Below are 18,887 nucleotides of genomic sequence, written 5' to 3' on the forward strand. Positions count from 1 at the left end.
ATCTTGTGCATCACCACCGAGGGACTAATTCCCTTCAAATCCGCAATGGTCCACCCGATAGCGGCTCTATGGGTGACCAATACCTTCATCAATTTCTCTTCTTGCTCCCCGGTTAAATTGGATGCAATAATGACCGGGAGCGTGCTACCTTCACCCGCATAAGCATACTTAAGATGCTTGGGTAGCACCTTCAACTCTAATGCCGGAGGTTCTTCCAATGACGGCTTCAACTTCGTGTCTATGCTTTCCGGAAGACTTTCCACTTGATGTGTCCAAGTGGGCCTTCCTTCTTTTGCCGCCATAACCTCCAACTCTTTCATCTCTTCATCCATGCTCCGATTTGTTTCTCCTTGCAACCTGTCAAACATGAAACACTCCTCTATTGTGTTTTCCTCTTCGACACTAGTGTCACATAGAGGTATACACTCGTCAACGATGTCCGCCATATAACATTCATCGCCAACTAGAGGATCCGTTAATCCTGAAAAGACATTTAACCGCAACCGACGGTTACCAAAAGTCATGTCGACCGTGCCCGATTTGCAATTAATTTGGGCATTCGATGTTGCCAAAAATGGTCGACCTAAGATCACCGTTGGTTGCTTGGTTCGGTCCAAAGAAACATAATCTAACACAAGAAAGTCCACCGGATAGTAAAAGTCCTCGACCTTGACTATTACATCCGTGACTATCCCACGGGGTAGTTTAGGAGTCAAATCGGCTAACACCACGGTGGTGTTAGACACTTGAAGTGGACCAAAATCGTATTGATCATATAAGCTACCCGGCAAGATACTCACACTCGCCCCAAGATCCAAAAGTGCCCCCGTCATTTTGAATTCACCCACTTGTATTGAAATAATGGGCGCCCCCGGATCTTGAAGTTTTGGTGGAAGTGCACCCGAAAGAATCGAACTCACATTTTCGGTTAAATCAAGTTTTTTAGGAAACGAAAGAATCGAACTCACATTTTCGGTTAAATCAAGTTTTTTAGGAAATTTGTGAGTTCTCTTTTGGGTACATAAATCTTTCAAATATTTAGCATATGAAGGAATTTGTTTGATAGCATCTAAGAGTGGTAAGTTAATTTTAACCTGTTTAAAAATTTCCCACATCTCTTCTTGATGTGGGCCTCTTTTGTTTACCACTTTCTTAGATGGTCCCAAAAGAGCTTCGGGAAAAGGGGCGGTATTACCCTCCACACCCTTGTCCTTAGCCTTTGGGATGGGAACGGTCGCAACGGGTGTATCTTTGTTAATTTTTAATTCATTTTTGTTTTGACCCGTTCGACCGTTATTCTCTTCATCATCACTCGCATCTTCCACCACCCCTTCAACAAACTTGGGTGGTGGTGGTTCAACACCGTTATCTATCACTCGACCACTACGTAAAGAAATTTTGTTTATTGGTACCTCACGTGTGTTTTTCGAGCTCGACCCTTGATGCTTAGGGTTCATCGTGGTGTCGCTTGGAAGTCCTCCTCCACTTCCGCGCATTTGAGCCATCTCTTGAGCAAGTTGCCCCACTTGCTTCTCCAACGCCTTATGGGATTTATCTCGTACCTCAAACTCTTTCTTCATCTCTTGATTTGAATGATTGATAGCATTCATAATAGCATCAAATTTTGAATTTATCGAGTCATCACCTTGAGAGTTTGAAGCACTACTCCCATTTCCGCCTTGGTTGTAACCCCGTTGATAGTTGCTTTCGCGACTTTGATGTCCTTGGTTACCCCCTTGAGTGTAATTCCTTTGGTAACCCCCTTGGTTACCACCTTGACGATTGTTGTATGAGGACCCACCTTGACCACCTTGATTACCTGACTGGAAATTCGGATTCATTTGATTTGAGGCGTTACCATACCGGAAATTAGGGTGATTTCTCAAACCCGGATGGTAAGTGTTGGAATTCATGTCGTATTGCTTCTGATCCCCATACACTTGATTTACCTCTTCGGTGTAGTCACTCGATCCCGTTGGGCATTGCTTGGTGCTATGTCCAATATCACCACAATCTTCACACACTTCAAATTGAACCGCGTTCACCTCTTTCTTTTTCTTCAATTGAGCTATTTCCCGCTCTAAGGTGGAAATCCTATCCTTGGAATCGAGATCAGGAAGTGATCGGGAAACCGGATGCCTTTTTGCTCTATCGGCCGATTCTTTTTGTTTGGACCGTTTGCTCATTCAAAGTCCATTCGCAAACCACATACTCTTCGTGGTTCGACCCCTTGCTACCACTAGCTATTTGTTAAGGGTAATTAGGGTATATAAATGCAACAAGCGTTTTTGGATGAGTACTATTCCATGGCCAAGACCGACGATGCTAGAGATGAAATTCGGTCATTTCGTCAACTTTCAAGTGAGCCTCTACATGAAGCATTCACCCGATTCAAAGAACTAATGAGGAGATGCCCACATCACCAAATAGAAAAATGGGAATTGGTGAAATGTTTCGTACGGGGTTTGGATGATGCGACTTGGAATCGGCTCGAGACGACAAGCAATGGTACACTCTTGAGCAATCATGAGGATGACGATTGGGAATTTTTGGAGAGGATGAGCAAACGGTCCAAACAAAAAGAATCGGCCGATAGAGCAAAAAGGCATCCGGTTTCCCGATCACTTCCTGATCTCGATTCCAAGGATAGGATTTCCACCTTAGAGCGGGAAATAGCTCAATTGAAGAAAAAGAAAGAGGTGAACGCGGTTCAATTTGAAGTGTGTGAAGATTGTGGTGATATTGGACATAGCACCAAGCAATGCCCAACGGGATCGAGTGACTACACCGAAGAGGTAAATCAAGTGTATGGGGATCGGAAGCAATACGACATGAATTCCAACACTTACCATCCGGGTTTGAGAAATCACCCTAATTTCCGGTATGGTAACGCCTCAAATCAAATGAATCCGAATTTCCAGTCAGGTAATCAAGGTGGTCAAGGTGGGTCCTCATACAACAATCGTCAAGGTGGTAACCAAGGGGGTTACCAAAGGAATTACACTCAAGGGGGTAACCAAGGACATCAAAGTCGCGAAAGCAACTATCAACGGGGTTACAACCAAGGCGGAAATGGGAGTAGTGCTTCAAACTCTCAAGGTGATGACTCGATAAATTCAAAATTTGATGCTATTATGAATGCTATCAATCATTCAAATCAAGAGATGAAGAAAGAGTTTGAGGTACGAGATAAATCCCATAAGGCGTTGGAGAAGCAAGTGGGGCAACTTGCTCAAGAGATGGCTCAAATGCGCGGAAGTGGAGGAGGACTTCCAAGCGACACCACGATGAACCCTAAGCATCAAGGGTCGAGCTCGAAAAACACACGTGAGGTACCAATAAACAAAATTTCTTTACGTAGTGGTCGAGTGATAGATAACGGTGTTGAACCACCACCACCCAAGTTTGTTGAAGGGGTGGTGGAAGATGCGAGTGATGATGAAGAGAATAACGGTCGAACGGGTCAAAACAAAAATGAATTAAAAATTAACAAAGATACACCCGTTGCGACCGTTCCCATCCCAAAGGCTAAGGACAAGGGTGTGGAGGGTAATACCGCCCCTTTTCCCGAAGCTCTTTTGGGACCATCTAAGAAAGTGGTAAACAAAAGAGGCCCACATCAAGAAGAGATGTGGGAAATTTTTAAACAGGTTAAAATTAACTTACCACTCTTAGATGCTATCAAACAAATTCCTTCCTATGCTAAATATTTGAAAGATTTATGTACCCAAAAGAGAACTCACAAATTTCCTAAGAAACTTGATTTAACCGAAAATGTGAGTTCGATTCTTTCGGGTGCACTTCCACCAAAACTTCAAGATCCGGGGGCGCCCATTATTTCAATACAAGTGGGTGAATTCAAAATGACGCGGGCACTTTTGGATCTTGGGGCGAGTGTGAGTATCTTGCCGGGTAGCTTATATGATCAATACGATTTTGGTCCACTTCAAGTGTCTAACACCACCGTGGTGTTAGCCGATTTGACTCCTAAACTACCCCGTGGGATAGTCACGGATGTAATAGTCAAGGTCGAGGACTTTTACTATCCGGTGGACTTTCTTGTGTTAGATTATGTTTCTTTGGACCGAACCAAGCAACCAACAGTGATCTTAGGTCGACCATTTTTGGCAACATCGAATGCCCAAATTAATTGCAAATCGGGCACGGTCGACATGACTTTTGGTAACCGTCGGTTGCGGTTAAATGTCTTTTCAGGATTAACGGATCCTCTAGTTGGCGATGAATGTTATATGGCGGACATCGTTGACGAGTGTATACCTCTATGTGACACTAGTGTCGAAGAGGAAAACACAATAGAGGAGTGTTTCATGTTTGACAGGTTGCAAGGAGAAACAAATCGGAGCATGGATGAAGAGATGAAAGAGTTGGAGGTTATGGCGGCAAAAGAAGGAAGGCCCACTTGGACACATCAAGTGGAAAGTCTTCCGGAAAGCATAGACACGAAGTTGAAGCCGTCATTGGAAGAACCTCCGGCATTAGAGTTGAAGGTGCTACCCAAGCATCTTAAGTATGCTTATGCGGGTGAAGGTAGCACGCTCCCGGTCATTATTGCATCCAATTTAACCGGGGAGCAAGAAGAGAAATTGATGAAGGTATTGGTCACCCATAGAGCCGCTATCGGGTGGACCATTGCGGATTTGAAGGGAATTAGTCCCTCGGTGGTGATGCACAAGATCATCACGGAAGATGGAATGAATCCTTCTCGCGACACACAAAGAAGACTAAATCCGAATATGCGAGAAGTGGTGAAGAAGGAAGTTTTGAAGTGGCTAGATGCGGGTATTGTATACCCTATCTCGGATAGCCAATGGGTGAGCCCGACACAAACAGTTCCAAAAAAGGCGGGTATTCAAGTCGTCACAAACGACGCAGGTGAAGAGGTCGCCACTCGGCCGGTAACCGGGTGGCGTATTTGTATTGACTATAGGAAGTTGAATGCCGCAACTTCCAAAGACCATTTCCCTTTGCCGTTTATTGACCAAATAGTTGAGAAATTGGCCGGACAAAAATTTTATTGTTTTCTAGATGGTTATTCCGGATACAATCAAATTGCTATACATCCGGAAGACCAAGCAAAGACTACCTTTACTTGTCCATATGGTACTTTCGCATTTAGGCGGATGCCATTTGGACTTTGTAATGCCCCCGCCACCTTTCAAAGGTGTATGATGAGTATCTTTTCAGATATGGTGGGGGAGTCTTTGGAAATCTTCATGGATGATTTCTCAATATTTGGGTCATCGTTTGATACATGCCTTGACCAACTCGAAAAGGTTTTGAAAAGATGTGTTGAGAAAAATCTTGTTTTGAGTTGGGAAAAGAGCCATTTCATGGTTCAAGAAGGAATTGTGTTGGGGCATGTAGTGTCGAGTCGTGGGATAGAGGTTGATCGTGCAAAGGTGCAAGTTATTTCTACCTTACCCTATCCCACGAATGTTAAGGGTATTAGATCGTTTTTGGGTCACGCGGGGTTTTATAGGAGATTTATAAAAGGATTTAGTGATATAACCAAACCTCTTTGTAAATTATTGCTAAAGGATCAACCGTTTGAATTTAACCAAGATTGTCAAAATGCCTTTAATGTGTTGAAACAAAAGTTGGTTAAGGCCCCAATCTTGCAATCACCGAATTGGTCGTTACCATTCGAAATTATGTGTGATGCAAGTGATTATGCGGTGGGGGCCGTGTTGGGTCAAAGGGTAGATAAGAAACCGGTTGCCATTTACTACGCAAGTAAGACTCTCTCGGATGCACAATTGAATTACACAACCACCGAGAAAGAGCTGCTTGCGGTGGTATATGCGTTGGATAAGTTTCGTGCTTATATATGGGGTACTAAGGTCATTGTTTATTCTGACCATTCTGCAGTTAGGTATCTCATGGACAAGAAGGATGCGAAGCCGAGGCTAATCCGATGGGTTCTCTTGCTACAAGAGTTTGACCTAGAGATTCGAGATAACAAAGGGAGCGAGAATGTGGTCGCGGACCATTTGTCTCGGTTGAGTGTAGAGGATTCTTCCCGTGAAGAAATTAATGAGACTTTTCCAGATGAGCAAATTCTAAAAGTTGGAATATTACCATGGTATGCTAATATTGTCAACTACTTGGTTACAGGTGACTTGCCGGCTCATTGGGATAGAAGGAAGAGGTTGCACTTCCTGTCTCAAATCAAGTATTACACGTTGGAAGAACCGGACTTATTCAAGTTTTGTCCGGATCAAGTCGTTCGAAGATGCATACCCGACGAGGAAATTCCTAGCGTCTTGATGCACTTGCATTCATTTGCTTGTGGGGCCATTTTAGTGGTCACAAAACTGGACACAAAGTGCTCAATAGCGGCCTTTATTGGCCGACTATTTTTAAGGATGCTTTTAATTTCGCTAAAAATTGTGTTGAGTGTCAAAAGTTAGGGAGTATATCAAAAAGGGATGAAATGCCCATGCAACCGATCCTTATTGTAGATATTTTTGATGTATGGGGGATCGATTTCATGGGCCCATTCCCTAATTCGCATGGCAATCTATACATTTTGGTGGCGGTCGATTATGTATCCAAATGGGTCGAAGCGATTGCCACCAAAACGAATGACCACACCGTTGTTTGCAGTTTTGTTCAAACGAATATAATTTCTCGATTTGGGGTTCCCCGGGTGATCATTAGTGATGGGGGATCTCATTTCAAGAACTTTAGTTTTGGCAAACTCTTGAAACGGTATGGTGTTGACCATCGAATTGCTACTCCTTACCACCCACAAACAAGCGGTCAAGTTGAGGTTTCCAATAGGCAAATAAAAGAAATTTTGCAAAAGACCGTTCGACCCGACCGAAAGGATTGGTCAACGAAGTTGAATGATGCTTTATGGGCTTATAGAACGGCTCATAAAACACCTATTGGAACCACTCCTTATCGCTTAGTTTATGGGCGAAATTGTCACTTGCCGGTTGAGCTTGTGCATCGTGCTTGGTGGGCTATAAAAGAGATTAACATGAAATATGACGATGCAGGAAAGGAGCGAAAGTTAAAGCTTTGCGAGTTGGAGGAGCTTCGGGAGGAAGCGTACGAGTGTGCCTCAAAGTACAAGGATGACATGAAGAGGGCACATGACGCGAAGTTGAAGCCAAAGGAGTTTGAAGTGGGTCAAAAGGTTTGGCTCTACAATTCGAGGCTTAAATACTTCCCCGGAAAGCTCAAGAGTAAGTGGATGGGCCCGTATGTGATTACACGGGTCGGGAAACTTGGAGATGTTACAATCAAGGACCCGAAGGACGGGTCGAAGCAAACGGTTAACGGTCACCGCCTTAAACCATTCCTTGATGGTAACGAAGAGAAAAAGGACGCAAATGTGGAGTTGGTATGTTTCTTGGTAAGCGTGCCAACATATGAGGTGAAGTAAAAGGACCGGTAACACGTTTTGTAAAGTTATGTATATTTATTCAATTGTTTGCGTAGTTGGATGTGAATCGTTTCCGGTTCATACTAACCTTTCTTGATTGTGTGAAGTTCGGGCACTCCAAACGGGTCATGAAGATACAAGGTATGTTTTAGACTTGATTTGGTGCATTAAGGACAATACACGACTTTTTGGGGGGTGGTAGGGCCGTTACCGGTTATTTGTTTAAAAATTTTAACTTATAAAAAAATCACAAAAACATTTTTAATGTTTTTAGGAATTTCTAATGTACATAGTCCTTTTATTAAACAATCATAAGTTTCCTCTTATTTTTCAAAAAAAAAAAAAAATAATAATAATAATAACCCGTCGGCGACGGGGTTGTGACTGTCGGCGACGGCCTCCATAAGTGTCCCGTAGGCAGGTTTTTCCCGTAGGCAGGTAGATAACCCGTCGGCACCCACATGATTTCCACAGCCCGTCGGCGACGGGGTGGGACCCGTCGGCGACGGGTTCTCCATTTGGTTCCGACGCTGGTTCGTTTTAACACGTTTAAAACCGATTCAAAACACTCCAAAACCTATTCTAACATAACCCAAGTGCACTTGTGACCACATAATTCGACCCATATCATTCCCACCTCAGTTTTTACCACAAATTCTCTGCATCTTCTCTCTCCAAATTCACCTATTCCTTTCATCTTCTCCATCTTCCTCCTCAAGAACCCTAAACCTTCAAGCTTCCATAACTCTCTCAATTCTCCACCAAATCCACTGATTTTTGGGTCCATCTTGAGTAATTTTTCAAGACGAACAAAACCCCCAACACGGTTTTCATCAATTCTTGCTATTGTGCGAGATTTCTGGGCGTGTTCTTTAGGGTTTTTGAAGGGGTGTTCATCAAATTGCTTGTTTGCCATCTTTTCTTAGTTCTTCTTGTCTAACAACATCAAAGGTATGGATTTTTCTTAGAATTATGCTTGATTATCATATATTAGTGTTTTTCTTCCGAAATTTTAAATTGTTGGTTTAAGAGTAGGTTGTTTAGACAATGTATGTTGTGCTAGCATGATTTTGAGCAAGATTAGTTGTTTTGAATGGAATTTGAGTATGTCATAACCATAGTGAAGTGATTACACTGTTATGAACATGATTGAGCATGAAGATGATGTTGAATGTTTGTTGAAATTATATGAGATTGTAAGATTAACAAAAGATTAATAAGTTTATGACAAAGTGAGCGACTTTGGAAGTTTAAAGAGGCGATTTTGCATATACTTGTTAATTAAATTAAATTATCAACATCGTACCTCATGTTCAAAGTTTGGGAGTTAATGAAGGTTGAATCTATATTGATGTTTTGCTTGTTTGTGATTGTAGTCATGGCGGGAAGCAAGAGACAAAAGACTACCGGTCAAGCTTCATCATCCGGGATTGGGTCTTCTTCCGGTTTAATACCGAAGAAGTGGGAGCAACTGAGCTCTGTTGAGGAAAATGATCCAAGATTATACCGACAAGATTGGGAATGGGCAAAGTTCAGGGATAGCCAAAGTGCCAGAATTTGGGACGACGAGAAGAACAAACAGTTGTCGAGCTATCAAGATAGAAAGTTAGAAGCGAAGTTGTGGAAATGGAAGATGGTAAATGGGGTGAACACGTCGGTTCCAACAAGAGTGATATGTGAACGGACCGTGAATGTAGAAGAATTCCGGAACATCGGGATTGTACAAATGTTTGAGAGGTTAGGATGGGAGAGTGTTTTGGATTGGTGTGAAGACAATACTTCTAGGATTTACTTGTCGGAAGTATGTGAGTGGTTGTCCACCTTGAGGCTTGTCAACAAGAATGAATCCCCTTCACAATGGAAGCTAGTGGGGAAGAGAACTCGAGGTAACATGACGATGTCGTTCGAAACTATGAATCGTATTGCTCGGTTTGACTCTTTGGGAGCACAAGCATATGACTACCCCACCATCGAGCAGTTTTTGGATAACCATATGAACCCAAATGATGTTGATCAATTGACAGATGTTATTTTACCGACCCACCAAGGGGGGGAAATGAAGCGGAAACAAATGTCGCTTGAAGGAAAGATTCTTCAAGGTATCTCGGTTGAAAACATCTTAGCGAGGTTTGGTGATCGCGGGGGAGTGAGAGTCAGTGACTGTAGGGTGGTGCACGCCTTACTGTATGGGACCCCACTGTCGTGGAGGCACATAGTAATGATGAACACATGGGCTACCAGGGAGTCGTCACAGAGGCGGTTTATTCCGTATGCACGCCTCATTAGTGCCATGATTGTGCAGCAAAACTGTTTACCCTTGGAAGCACTATGGGTCTCTAAGCCAGTGGAGGAATTTAACGTGGCTTACATGAAGAAAAATTGGAAGATAGAGGTCAAGTTCTCGAGCCATAAGTATGTTGTGACCGATGAGTTGGGGAACAAGTATGAGGTCCGTACTTCTGGGGCACCACCCGTGCGGGAAGAAGATGTGGAGATGGAGGAAGAAGAGGAGCAGGAAGCTGAACCTTCCGGGGCACAAGGACCGAGGCAACGATACATGCGGCCACACAGAGAGATTAACGCAGAAGTGGCAGGTTTTGTGACTCGGAGACGTGTGCCCTCTTACAAAAATTTTGATAGGGGGCAACAGGAGATATATGATAATGTCTCCGCGTGTATAGGAGAAGGTCGGGAATACAATCAAAGGAGAGAAGCTTGGCAAGGGTCTTATGGAGCTTCAATGCAAGAATACTGGGACGCTCAAGGAGCCCAACGTGAAAGAATGAATAAGTTCATGGAAGAGCAAGAACTGTTCCAACCCATGCAAAGATCACACATGGAACAATTAGCAAAGCAACAGGAGGATGAAGCAGCCCGAAGGCGGGCATGGGAAGAAGCGGAAGCGGCGCGTCGACAACAAGAAGAAGAATTGAACCGCCGCCGTTGGAGTGCCATGTACGTCTCTCAAGAGATGGCGCTTAATAACGCCAAAGTGTTGCATGATCAGGAGCGACACCATAGAGACTACCAAGCCGGCCTCCCCTACGCCGAGCACTCGGGGTGGACAAATTACTCCGATCTTCCCTATCCTCAAGGCCCATCCGACCCGACTCCGCATTGGCCCGAAGCGGTAGGGTCTAGCTTCGTTCCAATCCCGTACCAACCACCGCCCCAAGGGGAGCAAAGCCCCTTAGATAACTACAGGGAGATGTTTGAGGCCCTCACTGGTTATCCATACCAACCCAACCCGCCAACGGATCCAAATGAGCGATATCAGCGGTAGAGGTATGGTATGTTTTATGTTGTTGTTGTTGTATATTACTTTCCGTTATTTCTTTTCGTTTTTATTTAATTATTGCCTAGTTAAATGAACTTTGTGGGTGTGTTCCCTATATAACCCTCACGAGACCGACTCGTCCTCCCGAGCTATCGGGAGGTTTAAAGGGCTTGCGTGCATATGCTAAATGCCGTCGTGATTCCTACGAAAGTGAGTTAGGTTTATTGTTGTTGTAACATATTTTCCACATAAAGTCAAAGGTACAATAATGTATGGCTTGGTAATGATTTCATAAAAGTGGTAGAACTAGGTAACTAACAAATTTTGATGGTTGTGAGAAGCATGCTTCTACACAAGGGTTAAGATTTGTAGGTACACTATGTTCGTGAGACGACCGCTTGGTTGAAAAGATGAAGAGCACATGAGGAACTAGCGAAAAACCAGGTGCATACGTTTCTTTTTACCTTTGATTTTTAGTTAGCAAATAAGTGGATTGTATTTTGTATTTTATTTTCCGGGGGGTAAGTTTGGGGAGGTTAGCCGTGTCACATCCCTTGTGCTCGAAAAACTCTAGTTCTTACACATTGAGGACAATATGTACCTCAAGTGTGGGGATGGGGGAGTAGTAAAAATTTTCGATTTTGACCCGTTCATTTAAAGACTACACATTGAGGACAATGTTTACCTCAAGTGTGGGGATGGGGGAAAATTTCAAAAATTTTTCAAAAATGTCTTGTTTTCAAAGCAATCTCAAAAGCACAAGTAACCAAGTCAACGAGGGATGTCACAAACCATTTGGTCTTTTGTCATGGTCAAGTTCAAATTAATAAGCATATCGGGTATTTAGCGGGTGGTTATTTGAGAATAATTCGCCTAAGGAACTAGCAATGTATGCATATCACATATCATACCCTTATACGTGAGGTTTGAGCCCTTTATACATCATAGATTCACATTCACATGTTTCTTTGTTTGAGTGGGCCATTAGTCGCGTATTGTAGAACTTGCAACTTTTGATACATTTGAGACTATAGACCAAATACAAGCACGAGAATGATTAAGGCATTAGGTAAACCTTTTCCTTTTAAACCATTTATCTATCCTTACCCAAACCAGTACCTTAGTTACCCATTTTGAGCCTATACCTTTCGTTTGATCACCCACTTAGCCCATAACCATAAGCCTTTTCGTTTTTAACCCGTGTGATGAAAAATTCGATTATAGGAATTTAAGTTTGTATAGTTGTGATTCAAAAAAAAAAAAAAAATTCAGAAAATGTTGCGAAAAAGAATGAAAAAGCATTGAGAAAAACACAAAAAGATGTACTAGTAGCTTGTTGAATAAAAGGCGAAAGATGTTGCCTCATAGTTGATGTTTATAGTGAGTCTTGTTTAGTTTAGTGGTTTGTAATAAAAATCGAATTTTTCATCACCTTAGTCACTTTAAAAATATCCTACTCCTACCTTCGCCTAGCCCCGTTACAACCCCTCAAAGACCTTTTGACTTGTGCTTAGTATTTGTGTTCGATAGTGGAGAATGATTGAGTTGCAAGCCTATGCGGGTACGTGTTCTAATCGGTTTTGAGCGATTAATTATGGAAATGCTAGTACATTATACATATTAGCAAATTTTTAAGCCGAGTGGAGAGCACATTGTGAGGGATATGCATTAGTTGTTAGCTTTACGGGCAGGTTAATCTTGGGTAACCATTTGTGTATCTAAAGCACGTCACCACTAAATACATTGAATATTGAAAAAAGAGTTTGAACTTTTGTATGACATTAGACCTTAACCTTTGTCTCGGGAATGGAATGTATATTCATTGTTTGACCCACGTGAAAGTGAAAAACAGATTTGCTTGAGGGCAAGCAAAAGACAAGTGTGGGGATGTGAACGTGGTTGAAAACCGGTGCTTGTTATTGTTTAACTTAACGTTTTTACGTAAGTTTTAGTTTCGAATAGCCTACTTTTAATCAAGAATGTGTTTTGCAGGTTTGATGGAGTTTAAGGAGCTTTTCGGGAGCTTTACGGGTCACCGGGTCGAAAACCGGAGCACCGGGATGTGTTACGGATCAACCGGAAGTGCAAGGATGAAAAACGGAGGGACTGGTGTTCAAGAAGCCGTCGGCGACGGGGTATAGCCCGTCCCGGACGGGTCCCAAATAACCCCGTATGCCACATATGCCGTATCCAGACGATTAGCCCGTCGGCCACAGGAACAATTTTGGGAACCCGTCGGCGACGGGGTCAGGCCCGTCGGCGACTTGTGTTGATTTTTTGAAACGCGAATGTTGGCCATTTGGGGGTTTATTTCGATTCCTATTGGTCCTAGCTCCTTCAATTCGGGAGTTACACATCATTTGGAGTTTGAAAACTATTCTTGGAGCCATCTATCACCCACTACTTCATCTCTATTCCATCTACCATCCATCCAACAACCCGAAATCTCATCCGAATCCAAACCCTAGTTCATCACCATCACAATCATCCTTCCGCTTTCAATCCATTCATCACCACCAACCATTCCAAACCCTAATTATTCAACCATCCATCTTCAAGCTCCAAGATGACCCAATTCAAGTCTCGTACATCCGTTGATCGTGCCATTTACACCATGAGCGGCTAATTCCTCGGAGGTTTCACCCCGGTGTAGGTTAATTGTAAGTTTAGGGTTTGAACAATGATTTAGTTTGGTTTTGTGACAACTTGATTTGTATTTGAATTGATTGACAATTGTCTTGCATTTGAACTATATTTGTGAATTGTCGAGTGAGTTATGAAATTTGACTTTGCGAAATAAGTTTGTTCAATTATGCCTTGTCATTCAAAAGGTTTTACTTGTCCGAAGTAACGAAGTGCATTGTAGTCCGTGTATGCGTTGATAACAATTGGCACCTAAGCTTTGATGATAGAAATCCGTTAATAACATATTCAAGTGAATTAAATCTAAAACTTGTAAGAACCCTAGGATTGCAATAACCGAACCGGGTGTGAACCTTGTTTTCTCTATCTTGTCAAAACCTTATTTACATTATTGCAATTGCTTGTTTTTAGTAGTTATAATTTATATCTTCCAATCAAACAAAAACACAAAAACATATCTTAGCAAGCTTCATAAGAGTGACATTTTCTACATTTCATTCAAAGTCCATTCGCAAACCACATACTCTTCGTGGTTCGACCCCTTGCTACCACTAGCTATTTGTTAAGGGTAATTAGGGTATATAAATATTATCTTTGACCGGAGCGCGACTCTCCGATCACCGGCCAGGGGACGTCCCCCACACGGACTAGCCTTACAATCCACGGATTGAAGTTAAACCTAACTGAATGAAGCTATGGTGATGATCTTGTACCTCGCCACTGAACAAGGCTAGGGATTTGGGTTTTACGTTTTTATGTATCGCACCTCGTTCCACATGCCCTAATCATCATCGCCATTGCCAACGTCATTGGTGGTCTTAGGATTTCGGATCTAGTGATGGTGATGGTCACCGGAAATGGTTTTATGGTGCTGGCGGAGATGAACCTTCAAGAAAAAACCATGTGAGTTATATTAAACCAAGCCCTATGGTGTTAGGCAAGTCCATGGCTGTGGTGCGACATGGTGGTGTTAAGGGACGGAGGTAGGTGGAGGAACCATAAAAATGGTGGTACGATGATGGTGGCCGATGGTGGTATGGTAATGAAGTGATGTTTGTCTACGAATAACTTAGTAATAATAATAATAATGATAACAATAATAATAATAATAATAATAATAATAATAATAATAATAATAATAATAATAATAATAATAATAATAATGCAAAGACTAGAATCCCCATATCATTCAATGCAAAATGACGAAAATAGCCCTCAATTCTAACGGTTGAGTAACAAAGGCTAGGATCAGGGACTTTATTGGCTACAAAGTGTGATAATGAGGGACTCAAACTAGAAATCGCAAGTTTTAGGGATCCAAGGAGCAATTTAGACTATAACACTGAGACATAAATTGCAGTTTACTCTAAATTGTGTTTGGGCAATATTTTACTCTTTGGACTGCTATATTCATTAGTCTTTTTTCATTATTTATAGTTGATTAACTCGAATTTATGACCATGTAAAGCTTTAATGAAATTGTTAAAACCACGTGTAGTGGTTCGAGCACCTTCATGGCAATTTCTGCCTTGTGGACGCCACCTCGCCCGGGAAATCTTTAGCCAAAAAAAGGTGTAGTTATTCAAGTCCTTTTCTTGTCCTTTAGTCATTACCCAATGATTTAATAAATTAGATTTTTTTATTCAACGTCTATTATTTATCTAAAACGTTTTGTCTACACTCCCATATAAAGTTTATAGAAAACTAAGTTCCACCGATATAAAGTATATTTTGATATAACGAGACAAAAAATACTTAGTTTGAATATATCTCATCACTAATAAAATGGGAAAATTACAAAGTTAGCTATTGACCAAAACCACTTTCAAAACTAGTCATCTCTGGTGTCCTTGAAGCGACGCATCATGCACGTGATGCGTCTTTGGAAAGATTTCAGAAGCTGAAGCGTCTGAGTCCACCTCATTCGTATGTGGGTCCACCTCGTGCGTCTATGAGTCCTCCTCGTGCGTCTGCGGGTCCTCCTCGTGCGTTTGTGTGTCCACCTCGTGCGTCTGTGTGTTCTCCTTATGCGTCTGTGGGTCCTCCTCATGCGTCTGTGGGTCCACCTCATGCTTCTGCGGGCCCTCCTCATGCGTTTGGGGGTCCTCCTCATGCGTCCGTGGGTCCACCTCATGCTTTTGCGGGCCATCGTCATGCATTTAGGGGTCCTCCTCATGCATCTAGGATTATGCAACTTTTGAAAACGCCATGTGTCCTTTTTTTATAATGTTTCAATGATATAATGGTATGGCTACAAAGATGCATCCATGCATGATGCGTCACTCCAAGGAAGCGGGGGTGGCTAGTTTTGAGAGTGGTTTCGGTCAATGGTCAATGGCTAGTTTTGTAATTTTTCATAACAAATTTATAGACATCAAATTTGAATATAATTGTACGCCATCATCACAACCTAACCTACGTGCACCGTCACCTTTTTCACCACCATTCAACCACCATAAATTACCACTATCGGAACACACAACCTCACATCGGTTCAGTACAGGCACGGTACTGATGTTTTACCGATAAATACTGGTACCGACCGTATCGAAAACGGGAAAAATGGGTACCGGTACCTGGTACCAAATGCTCATCCCTACATTAACCCTCTTAGTTACTTGCTACGAACACAACATAATTTCAAGATCTTTACGAAGTTCTATATGGGTGTGAAATGGTAAAAATGTGTGTAAAAAGATGTATATTTTTAGTCAAAGTCTTTAACCATAAATGTATAAATAAATCATAAATTCATACATATTTAGGTATCTAGACGGTAAGAGTGATAAAGTCACATATACATTTAATGTTATTAGTTTTAATATAAGTAAACGGTCAGAAAAGTAAACAGGTCAAATGGGTTGATTTTGGTTATAATAGAAAAGTTAGCTCATTATGACATACAAATACAATATTCCTTTAATGATGGTATGAGACACTAAATTATAGGTTTATTCACCACAAAAATCAAATGCTATTCAACAAAAGAGATAATTAGGGGTGGCAAAGAGAACCTTATCTCAATTCCATATTAGAAATCAATTCTTTTCATGAGAGCTCGACAAAGCAAGCAGGGTTAAATGCACATGATAGCAACATGTGTTAACTTATCATTCATTAGCCTTTCAAAGCTATTATGATTTATGCATCAACAAAAAGATACAGATTCCTATTCCATATCCATTTTCAAATAAAAGTAATCAGTGTGTGAGCTAATAAGTTTTAATACACAAGAATCAACTCTTTTAAAATATAGCACGTTAGGAGGTTTTAAAGAGTATATTTTGATTGATTTCCGTGTGAGCTAAAAAAACTTTATTTATTAGTTTGACCAATTATTAATTACATATAACTAAAGTTCATCCTTGAAATTATAGGCACCTACTAACCTGTGATTAAGATCAGCATTTGCAGTAGCCTCTCCCAAAGTACGTTGACTTTCTTTAGGTTGACTTTGCAGTTCATATGCTAATTGTGTCTTGTTTGTTATTCATTGTTGCAATGCTCATATAAACCCTAGCCATAATCATTTGATCCCGGACCAATCATATAGCTGTGTCAATGTTCTCATTATCATTCTCTTTTCTCCAATATAATGTACTTTCCAAGAACAGCAGAGTCAACTGACTTTGATCATTCGATGGCCGCATTTTCAAGCTTTATGATGACATTGTTATCGTTTTTCACAAAATCAGTCGCTCGAGTTTCACACCTTTTATCTCTCATTTCTACAACAATGGTAAAAAGGAGTAAATTTAATCATCATGTAAGGGGTATATGTTACTATGCTCCTTAAAAGAGTCGAGATTAAAATTTTACCGTCCTCGCTAATTTTCAGGCGCATCAGTTCTATTATCCAGTAGAAAAAATAGGATCAGTTATTTTTGCACAACAAAAAAATCATAAGCACTAAGAGCCTATTGTTATAACTTTATACTAACCTCAGCGTGACTGGAATTATAATTGATCACATGTTTTTGCTCGGTAAATTTTCAAGAAGCTAAGAGGTTTTTTTCAAGATGAATCAAGACTCAAAGGTACTAAATCATCTGTGTTTGCCTCGATGACATCAATAACCTAAATTATACAGACAAAAGAAAATATATGATTACATTGAATAACAGTTGCTAGATGAACATTATTATATTTTAGCAGCATACCCTTTTTTAGAAAAGAGAATGTGTTGAAAAGCCATCTTTCTCTCCAATCTACATCCTGCATTCTCACTCAAAAGCAAGTACCAAACTATTTCAAAAATAAATAATATAAATGATAAATTAGAAAGAATAGTACTTTCTTGCCGATAGCAGTTGATAAATCATTTCCATCTGCATACAAAGAATAAGATATTGAGAAAGAATAACTAAAGCACGCGAAGAGAAGGATTTTGAGCAAGTTTTCCCTTAAGGGAAGGATCCCATGGTCTTGAAAAGGACACTTCTAATTGTTCCTCTGTTTCCACTATAACCATAAAGCCTGTTGCATTGATCCTGCAAGAAAATAGTACCACACTCCTCAAGGCTTAAAATTGTAGGTGAAACAAATTTAAGAGGCTTTTAAATTGGAAAAAAGAGCAATAATCAATATCAACTCACAATCAAGAACAAAGGCATGTCCATGATTTATTATGTAATATTATCTAAATCAGTAGCTACTAAAAAAAAAAGAAAATAGAGCCAAAATCTATGAACTTCTTTAACCAGATTGAAATAAATTCAGAAACACAAACTCGGTTTGGTAATTTCATTCATATTCAGGGTAAAGGAAATTAAAAATGAGGATGTGAACCTTGAAAAAAGACAAAAGAGGACAGAAGAAGGAGAGCAATGATGAAGGAGCCCCTAAATTCACATGCCCGAGAATTTGAGCACTCGAATGCCAAAACGACGAAACGTATCACAACCCTCATTGATATCAAAAGTGAAAATATTGAGCTGACAATCACCTTCCAAAGACATCGACATGTCCCACAACACACCATCCACCTGAGAAATCAAAGCATTTGAAGCCAAACTCTTCGATAACTCCTTCGCTATATCGACCGGAGTTGTTTCCCACTTCTTCCGCTCCTTCAGAGTCCTATCAGGCAATGTAACCCTAAAAAAATACAAAAAAAAAAGACTTCAAAGCAGATACAACTCTACAATTAGTTACAGGAATTACCCAAATACACACCTGGGTCTACATAAATAATATCAGCAAAACCCCAAAACACACAGAATCGAAGATTATTCACATATCTATGTTTAAACGATGACAATGATAAATCAACCTTACCGCTGACAATCGGCCAACCCTAAATCGAAACGAACCTTTGGAAATTGGATGTGAAACGAACCTGCTGTAAGTTGAAAAGAGGAAGATGAAACAAAACAATGAAAGAGATGATGGATTCGTACCCGTGAATTTCATGTATGGATTCGTCCATTAGGGTTTCAGAGATGATGGATTCGTCCATTAGGGTTTCTCAGAAGAGGGGTGAGAGAGATGATGGTGGCGTCCATTAGGGTTTCTGCGGAGAATTGTTAAAAGGAAAGGTTCTGGAGGAGCGCG

At 41.0% G+C, this 18,887-nt stretch overlaps 1 long non-coding RNA gene across 2 annotated transcripts; it reads right to left on the minus strand.

The window, feature by feature from the left end:
• Positions 1–16,053: 16,053 nt before the first annotated feature.
• On the minus strand, positions 16,054–18,402 carry LOC118492161. 2 transcript variants are annotated; one of them, XR_004892608.1, is made up of 6 exons: positions 18,123–18,402; positions 17,628–17,824; positions 17,495–17,579; positions 17,276–17,411; positions 17,154–17,183; positions 16,054–17,062 (listed from the first exon to the last, which is right to left on the minus strand). It is a non-coding gene; the product is annotated as an uncharacterized LOC118492161 (long non-coding RNA). The 2 variants fall into 2 exon arrangements; XR_004892605.1 differs by having other exon boundaries at positions 17,495–17,824.
• Positions 18,403–18,887: the final 485 nt, after the last annotated feature.

Source organism: Helianthus annuus, chromosome 1, assembly GCF_002127325.2.
Source record: "Helianthus annuus cultivar XRQ/B chromosome 1, HanXRQr2.0-SUNRISE, whole genome shotgun sequence".
NCBI lineage: Eukaryota > Viridiplantae > Streptophyta > Magnoliopsida > Asterales > Asteraceae > Helianthus > Helianthus annuus.